The sequence below is a fragment of the Artemia franciscana genome, chromosome 14 (assembly GCF_032884065.1).
Source record: "Artemia franciscana chromosome 14, ASM3288406v1, whole genome shotgun sequence".
NCBI lineage: Eukaryota > Metazoa > Arthropoda > Branchiopoda > Anostraca > Artemiidae > Artemia > Artemia franciscana.
In genome coordinates this window covers 21,377,802-21,393,968 of record NC_088876.1, presented here as the reverse complement: position 1 = coordinate 21,393,968, position 16,167 = coordinate 21,377,802, and the positions used below count along the sequence as shown (strand labels likewise).

At 36.6% G+C, this 16,167-nt stretch overlaps 1 long non-coding RNA gene across 1 annotated transcript in view; it reads left to right on the top strand.

The window, feature by feature from the left end:
* The first annotated feature begins 937 nt into the window (after window positions 1–937).
* Window positions 938–16,167, top strand: part of LOC136035445 (uncharacterized) — a 60,653-nt gene continuing 45,423 nt past the window's right edge. The window contains exon 1 of the long non-coding RNA XR_010619424.1: window positions 938–1,162. This is a non-coding gene — a long non-coding RNA (uncharacterized LOC136035445). The remainder of the gene's footprint in view (window positions 1,163–16,167) is intronic.

Here is a 16,167-nt window from a genome sequence, read left to right as displayed (position 1 = left end):
ATTTCCCGCCATGAATTGAAAAACGGTTGGATATTAAACAAAAAAAAAGCTTCCATTGAAATTAAGGAGCAACATTAAAACTTAAGCGAACAGCAATTATTCCGTGTACGAGGGGAAGGAGTGCCCCTTCCTCAAACCCCGTTGTTATGTTATAGTTTGGCTTCTTCGCCTATTCATTTGAGAACGACTCCCGAAATACAAGGCCTGTTTATTTGAAATAAGTAGCTTTTTAAAGCACTAAAAAATAGCACTAAAGCACTAAAAGCATATATAGATTCGAAATAATTTGTTTGTTTTAAGTTTGATGTTGCTCCTCACGTTCGGGTGACTAAACATGTTAAATTATTGATTTAATCTAAACCAAAAAGCATTGAAACATTCCCATGAGTCTTATCAGAGGTTTAATGAATAAAAGGCCTCGTATCGAGCCACTTTCCGCTCCATAATGCATTGTGTGTGTGTGTTTTTTTTGTTTTTTTTTTGTTTTTTTTTTACATTGTAGAACTAGGCTAACCAAATAAAAGTGCCCATTCGTCATAGGTTCTCCTAGAACAAACAACAGCTTGACATCGTTCATTATTATTATGCAGCGGTGGTTTAGCTTAATTATTCCATGCTAATTCTTCCAACAGATGTTCTTATCTCATAAAGTTATGGGAACATGGTTGCCACCAATCCAGAAAATAATTTCTTATATGGGCAGAAACGTCTTCTTAGTTTTCTGTCTTTATAACGATATTGTTTCCCTTCACAGTCTACGTCTGGTCTCTATGTATTTATTTTCCAATTTAGAATGCTCCCAGATCTTAGAACCTGAACTAAACACAAGCAGGTTTAAGAGCGAAACTGGAACAGATCTAGAACTAATGCTGGTGAATTCCTAAGACATCGTTCTGTGACTGAATAACAGTTGTTTGGCAACCATGCGTGAGAGCCATCTAAAAAATAGCATTTGACGCTCTAGCTGTGAAAATACGTCTGTCCCCTTATCTTTTCATGGAGTCGATAAGAGCACAAAACGCATGCGTTTGACTGGAAACTTTTTAAAGGAAAGCTTGGATTTGAAAGATTCTAATTTTGATAGATGTTTTGGCGAAAGTTTTTTTTCTTTTTTACGACTGAAAGGATATAATCCATTCCTTTAAAAATCTGAGCAATAATAGTAAGTAGTTGAATATATTTTAAAATTTTTATAGATATTAATGTTGTTATCTAATTTTACAAAAACTTAAGCAATAGGCTTGCGCCTGAAGTCATTACGTAGACATTTCGTAGTGTCTTATACATGGTGGTGGGGGGAGGTGGGTTTTACCAGATGTTTAGCCGTAACATAGCCATTTCTATTAGGCTACTACTATTACTACCAACTAAGTGCAGCACCAAGCCGCCTGAGGCCAATACAGCTACGTGCGCTCCTACTCCATCCTAATAAATTCAGAACCTCCCTCTTTACACTCTCCAAAGAAGTTTCCATTCACCTTGAATCTTTCCTTACGAATTTTTCCCATCCCATTCAGTGACGACCTACTTTTCATTTTGCCCTAGTTGGTTGGCCGACAAGGATTATCTTGGGAATCTGTCATCCTTCATCCGCAGAACGCGTCCTAGCCATCTCAACCTTTCTCCTATTATAGCCCTAGAAAGCGGGATTTAACCTCATTTTTGTAACAGCTTACCGTTTGAGATACGGTCAGTCAGTTGGGTACCCAAACAATCCGTAGGCTATTTCTCTGGAAAATATATAGCAAATCTTTCTCCGTTTTTTGGAGAATCCACGCCTCAGAGCTGTACCTGACCACTGTAATCACTGTATCTTCCAATATCCTAATCTTGGTTTGCACACTTATCTTCTTATTCTTCCAAGCTTTTTCGACTGTGAAAAAAATCTGGGCCTTAACTATTCTATTTGTATCCTCACTGCACCTGCCGTCTTTACTAATAATACTACTTAGGTAATACTTAGGTAAGTGAAGGTGTCTACTTGATTAATCTTCTCTTTACCCAACATCATCTCTTCACCTTCATATGTTCCTAGTTTTAACAACCCAGTCTTCTTACTATTAAATTTTAAACTTATTCTTCCACCCTGGACTCTCAAAACCTATAAAAATTCATTAATTTTGCTAACATTTTCATCAGCATGCCGTTTCGCCGCGATTTAACCTAATTATGAATTCAGATCGGGAAAGTAGTTATAAAAAAGGTCAGTCAGTCAGAAAATTCGTCCCCCGCTTTTGCCGAGAAAGATATATCATTGACTAGTCATACTTTGCAGATATCTACAGTTGAAATAAGAGGTAGATCTTTGTCTCATGAATCTGGATATTAGTGCTTTTGGCATTCTCTATATCCATGTAACTCCGCGGCATTCCCTTTCTTTGTATAAACGGTTCCAAACATGAAAGTGAGCAAACAAAAGGGTAAAAGACTCGATCTTGAACTTGATAACTCACAACGAAATGTAATCTAAAAGTCGTTTCTCCTGTATATGACTATAAAGAATTTGATTTGTTTTCTTTTTTAATCAATTATTCTCTATATTTCATTTTTGTTTGTTCATTTTCCTAGCCTCCTTTGCTAATTTTTTTTGTCTTCTCTGTTTTTTTTTTAATCAGTATAAAATTTGTTGATCCCATTTCATCAAAATTCTGGTTTGGAGTACAACCATAGACAGGGATATTAACAAAAGAAAAAAAGAAATCCTTGCAAAAGTCGTGCCACCAATGACAAGGATAACATACCCTTTGTCTTGCCAATTAGGTAATTGATACTCCAACAGTAAACTAAATCAGTATTTTCAGTAAAGCCCTTCTTTTCCATAATCATACAAACATAGGAAAATATCATCAGCTGGTTTATTTGCACTGGTTTTGGCGATATATTAAATAAAAAAAAATAAGTTTTTTTTAACTGGAAGTAAGGAGCGACATTAAAACTTAAAAGGAACATAAATTATCCCGTATATGAAAGAGGCTGTTCCCTCTTCAACGCCCTGCTCTTTGCGCTAAAGTTAGACTCTTTCTCTCAACTCTACTTTTTAAAACAGTATAAACTTTAGCGTAAAGTGCAGGGCGTTGAAGAGGGAACAGCCGTTTTCATATACGGGGTAATTTCTGTTCGTTTTAAGTTTTAATGTCACTCCTTACTTTCAGTTAAAGAAACTTTTTTTTATTTAATTTCTGAACGTTTTCTAGCTAATCTATGTTTTGATTTCGGCTCTCCGCAGATGAATAATTAAAGCGAAATTTGTATATTTATTTATTTGGCTAAATGTCTTTCCCATAGTTTTGATTGAATGATTATGAGAAAAAAAGGGGGGCGAGGAGGCCCAGTTATCTTCCAATTTTTTGGGTATTTAAAAAGGCAACTAGAACTTTTAGTTTTCTTTACGAGCGTTTTCATTAGTAAAAGATATACGTAACTTACGAATTAGCTTACGTAACAAATCTCTGTATTCCTATGTTTTTATTACGTATATGAGAGGGTTCGCCCACTCATCAATACCTCGCTCTTTACACTAAAGCTTAAATTTTATCCCCTGAATCACAAAGGCCGTAGAATAAATAGTTGAAATTATTGAAAATAATTTAGCGTAAAGAGTCAGTTCAGATATTAGGAGGAGGTGAACCCCTTATATGCATAATATCCCTCCATGGAAAGTTTCCCCCAAATAATCCCTCTTCTCAACCCCTCTTCTCAACCAAAAAATCCCCCTGAAAACGTCTGTACAATTCTCAATAATCATTACTATATGCAAACACTGGTCAAAGTTTGTAACTTGCAGCCCCTCCCACGGGGACTGTGGGGGAGTAAGTCGTCCTCAAACACATAGTTATAAAGTTTTTCGACTATGTTGAATAAAATGACTATCTTAGAATTTTTATCCGACGACTCTGGGAAAAAAATGAGCGTGAGAGAGGGTCTAGGTGCCCTCCAATTTTTTTGGTCAATTAAAAAGGGCACTAGAACTTTTCATTTCCGTTCGAATGAGCCTTCTCGCAAAATTCTAGGACCACTGGGTCGATAGGATCACCCCTGGGAAGAAGAAAAAAACAAAAAAAAAAAACAAAAAACAAACAAATAAACACGCATCCGTGATTTGTCTTCTGGCAAAAAATACAAAATTCCACATTTTTGTAGATAGGAGCTAGGAACTTGTACATTTGGGTTCTCTGATTCGCTGAATCTGATGATGGGATTTTTGTTAAGATTCTATGACTTTTTGGGGGTGTTTCTCCCTATTTTCTAAAAGAGGGCAAATTTTCTCAGGCTCGTAACTTTTGATGAATAAGGCTAAACTTGATGAAACTTATATATTTAAAGTCAGCATTAAAATGTGATTCTTTTGATGTGACTATTGGTATCAAAATTTCGTTTTTTAGAGTTTTGGTTACTATTGAGCCGAGTCGCTCCTTACTACAGTTTGTTACCACGAACTGTTTGATGTTGGATAGGCTGTGAAGCAATAATTTTTGGTTGTTTTAGGTTTGAACTTCCCTCTTTACTTCTCTCAGAAAAACTTAGTTTTTTTAAGTTAATTAGATTCAGTCCCTTATATGAGGAATTCTAGCTTTACTGCCCCACAACCTGAATAATATAGTAATAATAATTTATTTAAACCCTCTTCACACGCACAAAATGTACTTAGGGGAGTACAAAAATAAAGAAAATAAAAATAGAAATGATAAACAAGAAAAAACTAAAAAAAACAAATAACATCTCAGCTACTTAAGCAACACGATTAAGCTAACGAATCAAGTGGAAAGTCGACAGTACTTTCTCGGTGCTTGTCGAACCTATTCACAAGCTGGTCTATTTTTCATGAAGTATCAAAAACACCATATCTACTCGAAATGTATCGGTTGGTAGTCTAGAGCGGCAATTCTAGAAGACATTTGCAAAAACGGAAGAATTTTCTCCCGCTCAGATAGTCTGTCTTTTTCGTATTTTTGCGATGCTGTTAAGACAGTGAGCACTTGAGCATTGCTTTGGCATAAGCCACAGTTAAGCAGTATCAAATATTTATTTTTGACATAAATGTTGCCTTTGCTGCATCTTTTCTTTCACATTCATATCAGCTCATGTTCGCTCTATGGATAACCTTTTTTTTTCTCGAACTGTTTTTTTTTCTGAAAATACCGACAAATTTTACAGGAATCTTTAAACAGCGATTTCCATGTCCATTATCATCTTTTATTAACACAAAAATGGCTATTGAAATAAATCATTATTTTACTTTTACTGTAAAGAAGCTTTTAAGATGTCGATTTCAGTGTTCTTTCAGGGTTAAATATTAAGTATTGCTTGACTACTAAGTATTATGTAATGTTCAATTTGATGTTTACCATGCGGTACAGAGGTTCCGCCAAGTCCTGTAGCTTTGGTAACCCACGGGTTATAGTTGCTTAGTAACACAAGTGACAACCTCAATTGGATCAGACTAAAACGCTTTAAAGACGCAATAAAAATTCTAGCTGCTAATCCTAACCAAATTTAATTTCTTAAACTCAATTGGCCCTTTTTATTGACGTCAATGACAGAAATACAGCCCTTCCGCCATACATGGCAATTAAGTACGCATTTCAAAGACCTAACTAAAAGTATTGACAGGGTTTTGTTGAATATATTCTATCATTCTGCTTAGTAAATAATTTGATAATAGGATAATTTAATATCCCGCCTTGTTCCACAGATATTGGATCACATGTGTATCGTAAAAACACAAATCTATGAGTTTGGTTCATACAACAACCTCTGTTTTATATATAGAATATTGTTGTCCCTAAGTTTCAACCGCCCCCTTCACAGAATTACGATTGGTCCTGAACGGCAAGAACAGAAACCATGGACATCAATTGTTATTTCATAACCAATCTGTTTGAGACAAAACAACCTTATCTCATAGATGTCTTGATAGTAAGACATCAGACACACAATCCCCCTGCACCCGTATGATCATGATTCAAATCCCAAAAACATACAACTTGGAAATCATGTCTTATTTTCGAAAAAATTGTCTTGAAATCCAACAAGCTGTCCTGGTGCATGTCCTGATTACAACCCTTCACTTTTCCTACTGAGGCGGAATTGGTCCTGAAACCAGTGGCTTCATTTGAGGGGTACTTGACCCCCCCTATAATTTGGAGAAAAACTATAATTCATTAAGTGACTTTAAAACTGTTGCTTGTTTTAAGCTTCAAATTCGCTCTTTACTTCAAACAGATACTTTTTTTTTAATTGATCCCAGTTCGTTTTTAATGTTAAAAACGCAAAAAAAAAACAAAAAAAAAACAGTGGTCCATTGTGCTTCCTCGTTAATATTTATACAGATATACCACCTTTGAAGTCTTATCATCAAGGAAATAGGTCATCTACTTCTTATACAAGCTCAGCGTAACATCAACCAGGAAGAATTTTCCTCGCGTTGGCAGGTCTAGTGCTTGAAATACTTTATAGTGAGAAACAAGTCCGACTATTTTAGGCTATCCCATAGGACAGGGCCGAAAGAATTTAGAACTACAGAGATCTAAGAACCTAAAATCCCGAGTATTGAATGGCTTCCTGGATTTCCACCCATCCCTAGATTTCAAAAATAACTTTTCTTTTGTATTTTCATGGAAAAAAAGAAGAAAAAATTGCCCCCCTCCTTAAATCTTTTATAGGGTACGTATAGAATTTAGGCGGTTGAGAAGGAAATATGCAAAAAAAATTCTTAGACCTACTTCATAATGTATGGAATAATTTTAGTTAATACATTTTGACTGCAACTGCACCATAGTTTGCACAAAACCCCCACCCCCTAGTGTGCTAATGTATAACCAAATTATAAATTTCCCGTGCATTCTGCCTTGCGTCATTCTTGTTTCAACCCGTGAAATTAAATAAAAATATATTAAATATTTAAGATATTAAAGATAAATATTAAAAAAAGCAAGTTTTGTTTTACAAGAGTACACATTGTGGGCGTCATATGGCAGTTTATGATTGCCTTCACAGCTCAGAATTAGCTAATAAATGTGGCTTTAGAGGTCCTGAAAAAAGAGGAAACATAAATTTCCAGTAAAATTAAATAAAAAAAAAAGTAAATTAAAATTTTAAATGTAAATTAAATTAAAGTAAATTTTAAATAAATAAAAAAAATTAAAGTAAATTAAATTTTCCAGAGAAATAGTTCTATATGAGACAACGCAAGAGTTTTTCAAAAATAAAGTGTTGTATCCTGTTCTAACTACATTGATGTTCTAACTACAGAGATTGAAATTAGGTGCTAAAAAACCCTTGAACCACGTGTTTCTGTTAACGATTAAGTTTGACTCTTTCTCTTAACTCTACATTTTAAAACAGTAAAAAACTTTAGCGTAAAGAGCGGGGAGTTGAGAAGGAAAAGCCCCTTTCATATACGGAGTAATATCTGTTCGTTTTAAGTTTTAATGTCGCTCCTTACTTTCATTTAAAAAAAAAACTTGTTTTTTTTTTTTATTTAATTTCTGAACGTTTTTGAATCAATGCATGTTTTGATTTTGGCTCTCCGCGGAGGAATAATTAAAACGAAATTTGTATATTTTTTTGTTTTTTGCTAAATGGCTTTCTCATAATTTTGATCGAATGATTTTGTGAAAAAAAGAGCGGGGGAGGAAGCCTAGTTGCCCTCCGATTTTCGGTTAATTAAAAAGGCAACTAGAACTTTTAATTTTGTATGAATCTTTTTATAAGTAAAAAATATGCGTAAATTCTCATGCTTTTATTACATACTAGCTGTTGGGGTGGCGCTTCGCGCCAACCCAAAACCTAGTTGGTGGGGGCGCTTCGCGCCCCCCAAAGCCCCGGCGCGCGCGTAAGTCGTTACGCGCCATATTAGTTACAAGCCATTGTAGTCGTGTCCTTGTGTTCCACCTGTGATATATATATATATATATATATATATATATATATATATATATATATATATATATATATATATATATATATATATATATATATATATATATATATATATATATATATGTTTTTAACTACGTAAAACTTACGAATATACAACATTTTTCGCTGTCCCATTGTCTGTGCATATAAATAGATTGTCAGGTTTACTGACTCTTGAACATGCAACATATAATTGTCCATGGGAAAAACAATCCGTATTGAGATCTATACCTCATTATTCTAATGATTGCCCTTGAGCTTTTCTCTATTTTTTTTTTCACTTTTGGTTACTATGGGCTGTGGTTCGCTCTTTACTAGGTTGCAGCTACCGCTGTAACCATGATAAATACTCTTTACTTCCGAACAAGTTCGGATGAGACCTGATAACCCTTTCTGCTAGATGGCCTTATGGTAGGAATTATACATCCCCGCAGAAAATACCCCCCCCGGCAGATAATACGTCCCCCTGAGGAAAATATCCCCCTGGAAAATACCCCTTCCCCCGTGGAAAATAAGGATTTCCAAATTTGAAGAGTTTTTTTTTTAGTTTCCGTAGGGGGGAAGAAATATTGGTAGTTGTTTATTACGCGCCACTCAAGTTTGTGCTGTTTAAAAGTCGAGAACAAACCGGTTTCTCCGTTAGTTTCTTTCAGCTTAGCGCGTGACAAGACAAAGACAAGTGACAGAATATATGGGAAATATATAATTTGAGCTATATATTTGCTCATAAGAGGGGGAGTTGTGTAAAGCATTTGGATAGTTTGAAGTCAAAAAACAATTCTTACTTCGTAATATGCAGGATAATTGTACCTAACACATTTTGAATGCAGACCCGCTATACTTTACCCCCTTCCTCCTAGTTTGCAAATATATAGCCCAAATTTGTTTATAAAGTAACGAAAAAACTAACGAAAAAACCGGTTTGTTCTTGAGTTTTTCACAGTGTAAAATTGAGTGAGTGGTGCATAATGCACAGGCACCGAAATTCCTTCCCCCTACGAAAAAAAACTCAATAAAATTCTCAAATCTGGAAAGCCTTAATTTCCACTGGGGAGGTACTTACAGGATGGGTCTATTTTCCGTGGGGTGTATTTTACGAGGGTTTTTCTCGGGGCTGGGGGTTTCCTTGGGGGTGGGGGTATTTTCTGCGGGGGCTAATCGCCGGGGGGTGGTAAAGGCCGGCCACCGAATTGACGGACTCATTCTCTTTCTTTTCTATATAAAGGCGAGCAAATGTTTTTTTCCGAATTTCAGTTTTATTTATTCAGCATCTTTTGGTTTAACGTTCTTAACTTTTCTTACCTGCAGGCTGGCGTAAGAACAAGGAATGCTTAAACTGGGCGCTTCTATTGATGAAAATTAAAATCAGTACGTATGACAATGAAATCGCTGATTCATGAAATTTCCTTAGAACTGGTGTAGGAGATTAGTGAGTTTCATAAATATTATTTTTCATGGATCTTTCATGGGCCTTGTTATCTGTGAGAACAAAATGAAAAGGTATCAAAAGTAGTGTTTTGTCTAATTTCTGTCGTTTTTATGGCACTTGGTATTAACCAAGTGACATATAGATTCTGGTTGAAGTTAACTAAGAGTAATGAAGATAGACTAGTAAGAGTGGCATATGAAGAGATGTTGAAATGTGGTTTAAAAACCTCGTGGCCATCCCAAATTAAATCATTACTAGAAAAAGTAGGAATGCCTTATTTATGGAGTAATGGTCTTTGCTCTCGCGATGTACCAACAAATTTAGAAAGCCAGGTACGATTTATATTAGAGAGTCAGGAAATTCAGCATTGGCAAGGGCTGGTTCTTGATTCTACAACCCTACAACATTATAATCAGGCAAAACCTAGTTTTGGGGAGGAAGTTTATTTTAAACTTAATTTACCGGCTATGATTCTATGTCGTTGGATTCAGCTTAGAGCAAATTGTCTTCCAATCCAGAACAGAAAAAAAACGTTCGACAAAAATAAAATGATAGTTGGTCCTGATAGGCGGTATCTTTGTCCTCTTTGTAAAGATGATGATGAAGACTTGGATCATTTTCTCCGGAAATGCCCGGAGAAAGATTTTCTATATATATATATATATATATATATATATATATATATATATATATATATATATATATATATATATATATATATATATATATATATATATATATATTATCTATCTATCTATCTATAGCAATCGCCAATTCTGTCGGTCTGTCGGTCTGTGGGTCCCAGCTTTGCTACTTTAGGCAGTTCCAGGTAAGCTAGGACGACGAAATTTGGCATGCGTATCAGGGACGGGACTAGCTTAAATCAGAAATAGTCGTTTTCCCAATTTGACCATCTGGGAGGGGGGAGTGGGGGCCGGTTAATTCGGAAAAAATAGAAAAATAGAAGTGTTTTTAACTTACGAACTGTTGATCAGATCTTAATGAAATTTCATGTTTGGAAGGATATTGTGCCTCAGAGCTTTTATTTTAAATCCCGACCGGATCTGGTGACATTGGGGGGGGGGATATGGGAGGGGGAAACCTAAAATCTTGGAAAACACTTAGAGTGGAGGGATCGGGATGAAACTTGGTGGGAAAAATAAGCACAAGTCCTAGATACATGATTGACATAACCGGAACGGATCCGCTCTCTTTGGGGTGGTTGGGGGGAGGGGTAATTCTGAAAAATTAAAAAAATGAGGTATTTTTAACTTACGAACGGGTGATCGTATCTCAATGAAATTTGATATTTAGAAGGATATGGTGTCTTAGAGCTCTTATTTTAAATCTCGACCAGATCTGGTGACATTGGGGGGGAGTTGGGAGGGGGAAACCTAAAACTTGGAAAAAACTTAGAGTGGAGGGATCGGGATGAAACTTGGTGGGAATATTAAGCATAAGTCCTAGATACATGATTGACATAACCGGAACGGATCCGCTCTCTTTGGGGTAGTTGGGGGGGATAATTATGACAAATTAGAAAAAATGAGGTATTTTTAACTTACGAACGGGTGATCGGATCTCAATGAAATTTGATGTTTAGAAGGATATCGTGTCTCAGAGCTCTTATTTTAAACCCGACCGGATCTGGTGACATTGGGGGGGGGGAGTTGGTAGGGGGAACCTAAAACTTGGAAAACACTGGTGATCTGGTGACATTGGGGGAAGTTTGGGGTGGGGAACCTAAAATCATGGAAAACGCTTAGATTGGAGGGATCGGGATGAAACTTGGTGGGAAAAATAAGAGCAGAAGTCTTACATACGTGATTCACATAATTGGAACGGATCCGCTCTATTGGGGGGGGGGGGGGGGCTAATTCTGAAAAATAAGAAAAAATGACGTATTTTTAACTTACGAAGGAGTGATCGGATCTTCATGAAACTTCATATTTAGAAGGACCTCGTAACTCAGATCTCTTATTTTAAATCTCAACCGGATCAAGCGTAATTGGGGGGGGGGCAGTTGGGGGGGGGACCGGAAATCTTAGAAAATACTTAAAGCGGTGAGATCAGGATAAAACTGGATGGGAAGAATAGAAACCTGTCTAACATACGTGACTGACATAACCGGACCGGATCTGCTCTCTTTGGTGGAATTAGGGAGGGGGGGGTAATTTTGAAAATTTAGGTATTTATAACTTACGAAAGGGTGAAATTTGATATTTAGAAGGATCTTGTGCTTTAAAGTTCTAATTTTAAATCCCCACCAGATCCTGTGACATTGGGGGGAGCTGGAGGGGGAAACCGGAATTCTTGGAAAACGTGAAAATTGGGGTATTTTTATCTTACGAATAGATGATTGGATCTTAATGAAATTTGATTTTTAGAAGGAATTCATGTCTCTGAGCTCTTATTCCAAATCCCGACCAGATCTTTTGACATTGAGGGGAATTGGAGGGGGAAATCTTGGAAAAACACTTGGAGTGGAGGAATCGGGATGAAGCTTGGTGGATAGAATAAACAAATGTCCTTGATACGTGATTGACAGAATCGTAGTGGATTCGCTCTCTTTGGGGGAGTTGGGGGAGGGGTTCAGTGATTTGGCGAGTTTGGTGCTTCTGGACGTGCTAGGAAGATGAAAATTGGTAGGCGTGTCAGGGAGCTGCACAATTTGACTTGATAAAGTCGTTTTCCTAGATTCGACCATCTGGGGGGCTAAAGGGAGAGGAAAAATTAGAAAAAATTAGGTATTTATAACATACGAGTGGGTGATCGGATCTTAATGAATATTGATATTCAGAAGGACATCGTGACTCAGAGCTCTTATTTTAAATCCTAAACGGCATTAAGCCTCAAATTTTCCTTTTAAATCAATCTATTGATTCTTAGAATTTAGGTAGAGCTCATACCATATGATCTCTTGGTTCTTAGCTCTTCTCGCCTCGTCGCAAGTGCCATATGAGCTCTTAGCTCTTGTTTTAAAGTAAACCTGAAGTAATTGATCTAAAATTTACCGTTTGGATCTTTAGATTCAAAGTTGAATGTTACTCCCAAATAAATTATATCTCTAGGAGGCGGGGGGAGTTGAAGAGAGGGAGGGCAGAAACTGAGAGGAATAAGGGGAAATCACCTTCCCCGTTTTTTTTTTACTCAGTTCGTATTCTTATTGAAGAAATCGTAAAAGCAACAAAGTGCACACCCGCCTCCCTAGGTTTTCAAAATCCTATTTGCCCTCCTAAATTTTCGTGAGTTGGCACCCTTGGGGGGGGGGGGCTTTGCACACTTGAATAACCCGAAATTCAAAATCTGTGGCAGTCCCCACATGTTCCTTATTTAATTACTAAAAAGATCATTCCTGTGCTTAAACCCTAAGAATTACCCCTCCTATAATCATAGTCTTGGGCATGATCCTTAGTATTCCTGCATTCATATAGCCTACGAGGTGTCTAGAAGAAAAATTGACCAAGTTGATGGAACAAACAGCGGGGAAATTTCCAAATGAAGAATCAATGCGGGCATAAACTTTATGCCCCCCTCCCTTCATCTGATTTTAAAAATATCCACCGTGTTTTTCACCTATTTGAGCATTGAGAATAGTTTTTTGGTGGGCCTTTGTCATTAATCGTTATTTTTTAGGAACATCCTTACAACAGTAAAAGATAGGGGTCAGGCAAGTATTTCAACGTTAAAACTTACAAAACGGAAAAAAATTATCTGCGTCTAGGCCCGTACGTGTTGCTTCAGGCATTGACCCTCTCTTTGTAATTTCACTGTGATGTTCGTACAAATCATTTGTTTCATTTTTGAATTTCTTCTCACCATCTAAAATCCGTTCGTCCGTATAGATAGACGGATAAGTGCATTTTAAAGCCAAATATACAGCCATGAACACAACAAAATAACGTAAACGAAAGGCACAAACAATATAAACTTTGATCTGCGATCTTCATAAAACACTTAAATGAAACACTGCATTAACCTAATAGGCTACTAGTACTTAGTACTTGAAAAAAAGATCATTGAAAAGAACACGTTGTACTCGGAAAAATACTTAAATAAAATGTTACATTTACTTTATACTGAGTTTTTTTTATTTTATGATTTTTTTTTTATTTCATGAAATTTCCAGGTACTTTGCTACTCTATAAATAAACTGAGGTGACGTACTATATATGCTTGTCTTGACCAGGCTGAATATTTTAGAACTACCTTATAAACATTTTCAGAATGCCCAAAGCAACGTATGGCTTATGCTGCCTTAGAAGAAAATCAATAATAATAATACTAATAATAGTCTTCCGCCTTCAATACAGCTTATTGCGATTGGTTGCAATTGATTTGATTGAACAGTCAATGATAATCAATCTCTTTGAAAGAAAAATGGCATCACTGGCAAAAAACCATTACAATCGATTGCTATAAGCTATATTGAACGCGGGGCAAGTTGTGGGATTGCACAATTTTACAAATATATTAACATCGTGAAATAAGGCCCTTATTGTTGCGCTCTAATTAAGTCCCATGGACATCACTCATAGTCTAATCAATGTTTTTCAATTATTCTAGTCTTGTTAAGTGGCAATTTCCTTGTTTCAACCCTCGTCTCTATGGAATTTGATAATTTGACACAGCTCTCAAAAAGAAACACATGGCGTAGGACCACATTTGGTTATTGGTTGTCATTTTACTATTATAATGTACAAGTAGATAATTTTACTGAAGAGATAATAATTTTTTATAAGGTTTATCTAAATTAGACGAAACCATTAACTATGATCGTTTCCTGAAGTTAAATAGTCAAGTAATTCATGGTAACTAACTATATACAAGGAGTGTCTAAATGTTGATAACAGCAATTACTCGAAAGATTTAGCTTTTTATGTTGACCAAATATTTCAAATTATCCATCAAAAACTACGAGCCTGAGAATATTTGCCTGAATTTTGAAAATGGGGGTAACACCAGGAGGAAACTAACCTTCAAGAAAATCGGGAGCCGGTATTTACTCGCCCAGAAAATACCCCTCTGTGAAAAATACCCCCCACACGGAAAAAGTCCTTGCGGAAGATCCCACCATAGAAAATTCCCCCACACGAAAAATTGAGTAGCCAAAGAGTAAGTACAAGACAGGCCCCTCAAAATGTCGATTATAGTGTCCTGAGGGGTAAGAATATGACCAGATATCGAAAACAGTTTATGACAAGGGTTGGTTGGTCTCCAATCATTTCGACTTACAAAAAAAGACTAGAACTCTAAAAAAAATGTCCTTATGTTTCCCAATAACAAATACAATCTGTAAGCAACTGAAAAGGTGCAAAACTTACAGCCTTCCCCTAAGGGTTGTGGGGGGGGGCTTTGTCATCCCCAGAGGCATATTTATTTGACACATCAATTGTGATGAACCCATTGGCTGTCTCATATTTTTATTTAAATGTCTTTGGGGGAATAAGGGGCAGCGGAAGGGGGCTAGTTGCCCTCCACTCTATTTGGTCACTTTAAAAGGCACTTGAACTTTTAATTTTTATTCGAATGAGCTCTCTCCCAATCTTCTAGGACCCATGGTTTGATACGATCATCCCCGGGAAAACTTAATGTAAGTTTCATTTAATTTAGATAAATACAAAATTAGCTCTAAGGGAAAGCCTTGAGGAGGGTGGATGTAAAAATTGATATATAATCCCGAGGACTGTATCCAGGTCTTTTGTTGGGGGGAGGGGGTTTACAAGAGAAATTAAAAACCCATGAAAAATGCAATTTTATGCACTTTTATCACGCTTGAACAAGTCGAACAAACATTTCCACCCCACATTGAGCCTTCAGGTAAATACAAGATCAGTTCTAAGTAAGGGGGGAGGGGATTGGGAGGTAGCAATTGGTATTTAATCCCTCTTGATTTCTGGGTTCTGGCTGTTATTATGAAAGTAAAGAGTAACATTAAACCCCAAAATGAGCAGAATTTATTAGGAGGGGGATTCCCCCTCTTCATTCCCACCTCGACCTTATGGTCGTAGAAACTTCGGAGGATGCGCATTCGATAAAAATTGAGAGTTCTAGTCGTTTTTTTTTATAAGTCGAAAGTAATTGTAGACCAATCAGTCCTTGTCTAAAATTTTTTTTTTATACCTTGGCCTTTTGTTACCCCTTGGTACATTTGATCGGTTCTAAGCCTTTACCCCCCCTCCCTAGAAAATACCCCTCCTCCGGAAAATACACCCCCACATGAAAATAGCCCCCGTAGAAAATACCCCCCCCCCCCGTGGAAAATAAGACTTTCCAAATTTGAGAATTTTATTTGATTTTTTTTTATTTCCGTAGGGGGAAGGAATTTTGGTACTTGTGTATTATGCACCACTCACTCAAGTTTACACTGTAATAAAACTTGGGAAGAAACCGGTTTCTTCGTTAGTTTTTTTCAACTTAGCGATGCAAGTTTCTTTCTTTAGTTTTTTCATTAAAATAACGAAGAAACTAACAAAAAAACGGGTTTGAACGGAGATTAAAAGTTATGTTGCCCTTTTTAAGTGACCAAAAAAATTGGAGGGCAACTAGGCCCCCTTCCACGCTCATTTTCCCCCAATGTCACCTGATCAAAATTTTGAGATAGCCGTTTTCTTCAGCATAGTCGAAAAATCTAATAACTATTTCTTTGAGGATGAACTAATCCCCCGCAGTCCCCGGGGGAAGAGCTGCAAGTGGCGAACTTTGCCCATTGTTGACATATAGTATTGGTTAGAGGGAAGTATACAGACGTTTCAGAGGGATTTTCTATCGTGGGGGAGGGGATCAAGGGAAGAACATTATGTGAGAGGATTTTTCCA